This window comes from Salmo salar, chromosome 05 (assembly GCF_965601325.2).
Source record: "Salmo salar chromosome 05, fSalSal1, whole genome shotgun sequence".
Taxonomy (NCBI): domain Eukaryota; kingdom Metazoa; phylum Chordata; class Actinopteri; order Salmoniformes; family Salmonidae; genus Salmo; species Salmo salar.
The window spans coordinates 78553016-78559052 of NC_138295.1; positions in this window are offsets into that span (position 1 = coordinate 78553016).

Below are 6037 nucleotides of genomic sequence, written 5' to 3' on the forward strand. Positions count from 1 at the left end.
CCTACAACCATCATACAGGTACTGCTGCTACGTATATGACATTAGTTACAGACACCTACAACCATCATACAGGTACTGCTGCTACGTATATGACATTAGTTACAGACACCTACAACCATCATACAGGTACTGCTGCTACATATATGACATTAGTTACAGACAACGACAACCATCATACAGGTACTGCTGCTACGTATATGACATTAGTTACAGACACCTACAACCATCATACAGGTACTGCTGCTACGTATATGACATTAGTTACAGACACCTACAACCATCATACAGGTACTGCTGCTACGTATATGACATTAGTTACAGACACCTACAACCATCATACAGGTAGGTACTGCTGCTACGTATATGACATTAGTTACAGACACCTACAACCATCATACAGGTACTGCTGCTACGTATATGACATTAGTTACAGACACCTACAACCATCATACAGGTACTGCTGCTACGTATATGACATTAGTTACAGACACCTACAACCATCATACAGGTACTGCTGCTACGTATATGACATTAGTTACAGACACCTACAACCATCATACAGGTACTGCTACTACGTATATGACATTAGTTACAGACACCTACAACCATCATACAGGTACTGCTGCTACGTATATGACATTAGTTACAGACACCTACAACCATCATACAGGTACTGCTGCTACATATATGACATTAGTTACAGACACCTACAACCATCATACAGGTAGGTACTGCTGCTACGTATATGACATTAGTTACAGACACCTACAACCATCACACAGGTACTGCAGCTACGTATATGACATTAGTTACAGACACCTACAACCATCATACAGATACTGCTGCTACGTATATGACATTAGTTACAGACACCTACAACCATCATACAGGTAGGTACTGCTGCTATGTATATGACATTAGTTACAGACACCTACAACCATCATACAGGTACTGCTGCTACGTATATGACATTAGTTACAGACACCTACAACCATCATACAGGTACTGCTGCTACGTATATGATATTAGTTACAGACACCTACAACCATCATACAGGTAGGTACTGCTGCTACGTATATGACATTAGTTACAGACACCTACAACCATCATACAGGTACTGCTGCTACGTATATGACATTAGTTACAGACACCTACAACCATCATACAGGTACTGCTGCTACGTATATGACATTAGTTACAGACACCTACAACCATCATACAGGTACTGCTGCTACGTATATGACATTAGTTACAGACACCTACAACCATCATACAGGTACTGCTGCTACGTATATGACATTAGTTATAGACACCTACAACCATCATACAGGTACTGCTGCTACGTATATGACATTAGTTACAGACACCTACAACCATCATACAGGTACTGCTGCTACGTATATGACATTAGTTACAGACACCTACAACCATCATACAGGTAGGTACTGCTGCTACGTATATGATATTAGTTACAGACACCTACAACCATCATACAGGTAGGTACTGCTGCTACGTATATGACATTAGTTACAGACACCTACAACCATCATACAGGTACTGCTGCTACGTATATGACATTAGTTACAGACACCTACAACCATCATACAGGTACTGCTGCTACGTATATGACATTAGTTATAGACACCTACAACCATCATACAGGTACTGCTGCTACGTATATGACATTAGTTAAAGACACCTACAACCATCATACAGGTACTGCTGCTACGTATATGACATTAGTTACAGACACCTACAACCATCATACAGGTAGGTACTGCTGCTACTTATATGACATTAGTTACAGACACCTACAACCATCATATAGGTACTGCTGCTACATATATGACATTAGTTACAGACACCTACAACCATCATACAGGTACTGCTGCTACGTATATGACATTAGTTACAGACACCTACAACCATCATACAGGTACTGCTGCTACGTATATGACATTAGTTACAGACACCTACAACCATCATACAGGTAGGTACTGCTGCTACGTATATGACATTAGTTACAGACACCTACAACCATCATACAGGTACTGCTGCTACGTATATGACATTAGTTACAGACACCTACAACCATCATACAGGTACTGCTGCTACGTATATGACATTAGTTACAGACACCTACAACCATCATACAGGTACTGCTGCTACGTATATGACATTAGTTACAGACATCTACAACCCACATACAGGTACTGCTGCTACGTATATGACATTAGTTACAGACACCTACAACCATCATACAGGTACTGCTGCTACGTATATGACATTAGTTACAGACAACGACAACCATCATACAGGTACTGCTGCTACATATATGACATTAGTTACAGACACCTACAACCATCATACAGGTACTGCTGCTACGTATATGACATTAGTTACAGACACCTACAACCATCATACAGGTACTGCTGCTACGTATATGACATTAGTTACAGACACCTACAACCATTATACAGGTAGGTACTGCTGCTACGTATATGACCTTAGTTACAGACACCTACAACCATCATACAGGTACTGCTGCTACGTATATGACATTAGTTACAGACACCTACAACCATCATACAGGTACTGCTGCTACGTATATGACATTAGTTACAGACACCTACAACCATCATACAGGTACTGCTGCTACGTATATGACATTAGTTACAGACACCTACAACCATCATACAGGTACTGCTGCTACGTATATGACATTAGTTACAGACACCTACAACCATCATACAGGTACTGCTGCTACATATATGACATTAGTTACAGACACCTACAACCATCATACAGGTACTGCTGCTACATATATGACATTAGTTACAGACACCTACAACCATCATACAGGTAGGTACTGCTGCTACGTATATGACATTAGTTACAGACACCTACAACCATCATACAGGTACTGCTGCTACGTATATGACATTAGTTACAGACACCTACAACCATCATACAGGTACTGCTGCTACGTATATGACATTAGTTACAGACACCTACAACCATCATACAGGTACTGCTGCTACGTATATGACATTAGTTACAGACACCTACAACCATCATACAGGTACTGCTGCTACGTATATGACATTAGTTACAGACACCTACAACCATCATACAGGTAGGTACTGCTGCTACGTATATGACATTAGTTACAGACACCTACAACCATCATACAGGTACTGCTGCTACGTATATGATATTAGTTACAGACACCTACAACCATCATACAGGTACTGCTGCTACGTATATGACATTAGTTACAGACACCTACAACCATCATACAGGTACTGCTGCTACGTATATGACATTAGTTACAGACACCTACAACCATCATACAGGTACTGCTGCTACGTATATGACATTAGTTACAGACACCTACAACCCACATACAGGTACTGCTGCTACGTATATGACATTAGTTACAGACACCTACAACCATCATACAGGTACTGCTGCTACGTATATGACATTAGTTACAGACAACGACAACCATCATACAGGTACTGCTGCTACGTATATGACATTAGTTACAGACACCTACAACCATCATACAGGTACTGCTGCTACGTATATGACATTAGTTACAGACACCTACAACCATCATACAGGTACTGCTGCTACGTATATGACATTAGTTACAGACACCTACAACCATTATACAGGTAGGTACTGCTGCTACGTATATGACCTTAGTTACAGACACCTACAACCATCATACAGGTACTGCTGCTACGTATATGACATTAGTTACAGACACCTACAACCATCATACAGGTACTGCTGCTACGTATATGACATTAGTTACAGACACCTACAACCATCATACAGGTACTGCTGCTACGTATATGACATTAGTTACAGACACCTACAACCATCATACAGGTACTGCTACTACGTATATGACATTAGTTACAGACACCTACAACCATCATACAGGTACTGCTGCTACGTATATGACATTAGTTACAGACACCTACAACCATCATACAGGTACTGCTGCTACGTATATGACATTAGTTACAGACACCTACAACCATCATACAGGTAGGTACTGCTGCTACGTATATGACATTAGTTACAGACACCTACATCCATCATACAGGTACTGCTGCTACGTATATGACATTAGTTACAGACACCTACAACCATCATACAGGTACTGCTACTACGTATATGACATTAGTTACAGACACCTACAACCATCATACAGGTACTGCTGCTACGTATATGACATTAGTTACAGACACCTACAACCATCATACAGGTACTGCTGCTACGTATATGACATTAGTTACAGACACCTACAACCATCTTACAGGTAGGTACTGCTGCTACGTATATGACATTAGTTACAGACACCTACAACCATCATACAGGTACTGCTGCTACGTATATGACATTAGTTACAGACACCTACAACTATCATACAGGTACTGCTGCTACGTATATGACATTAGTTACAGACACCTACAACCATCATACAGGTACTGCTGCTACGTATATGACATTAGTTACAGACACCTACAACCATCATACAGGTAGGTTATGCTGCTACGTATATGACATTAGTTACAGACTCCTACAACCATCATACAGGTACTGCTGCTACGTATATGACATTAGTTACAGACACCTACAACCATCATACAGGTACTGCTGCTACGTATATGACATTAGTTACAGACACCTACAACCATCATACAGGTACTGCTGCTACGTATATGACATTAGTTACAGACACCTACAACCATCATACAGGTACTGCTGCTACGTATATGACATTAGTTACAGACACCTACAACCATCATACAGGTAGGTACTGCTGCTCCGTAATGACATTAGTTACAGACACCTACAACCATCATACAGGTACTGCTACTACGTATATGACATTAGTTAGACACCTACAACCATCATACAGGTAGGTACTGCTGCTACGTATATGACATTAGTTACAGACACCTACAACCATCATACAGGTACTGCTGCTACGTATATGACATTAGTTACAGACACCTACAACCATCATACAGGTAGGTACTGCTGCTACGTATATGACATTAGTTACAGACACCTACAACCATCATACAGGTACTGCTGCTACGTATATGACATTAGTTACAGACACCTACAACCATCATACAGGTACTGCTGCTACGTATATGACATTAGTTACAGACACCTACAACCATCATACAGGTAGGTACTGCTGCTACGTATATGACATTAGTTACAGACACCTACAACCATCATACAGGTACTGCTGCTACGTATATGACATTAGTTACAGACACCTACAACCATCATACAGGTACTGCTGCTACGTATATGACATTAGTTACAGACACCTACAACCATCATACAGGTACTGCTGCTACGTATATGACATTAGTTACAGACACCTACAACCATCATACAGGTACTGCTGCTACGTATATGACATTAGTTACAGACACCTACAACCATCATACAGGTACTGCTGCTACGTATATGACATTAGTTACAGACACCTACAACCATCATACAGGTACTGCTGCTACATATATGACATTAGTTACAGACACCTACAACCATCATACAGGTAGGTACTGCTGCTACGTATATGACATTAGTTACAGACACCTACAACCATCATACAGGTACTGCTGCTACGTATATGACATTAGTTACAGACACCTACAACCATCATACAGGTACTGCTGCTACGTATATGACATTAGTTACAGACACCTACAACCATCATACAGGTACTGCTGCTACGTATATGACATTAGTTACAGACACCTACAACCATCCTACAGGTACTGCTGCTACGTATATGACATTAGTTACAGACACCTACAACCATCATACAGGTACTGCTGCTACGTATATGACATTAGTTACAGACACCTACAACCATCATACAGGTACTGCTGCTACGTATATGACATTAGTTACAGACACCTACAACCATCATACAGGTACTGCTGCTACGTATATGACATTAGTTACAGACACCTACAACCATCATACAGGT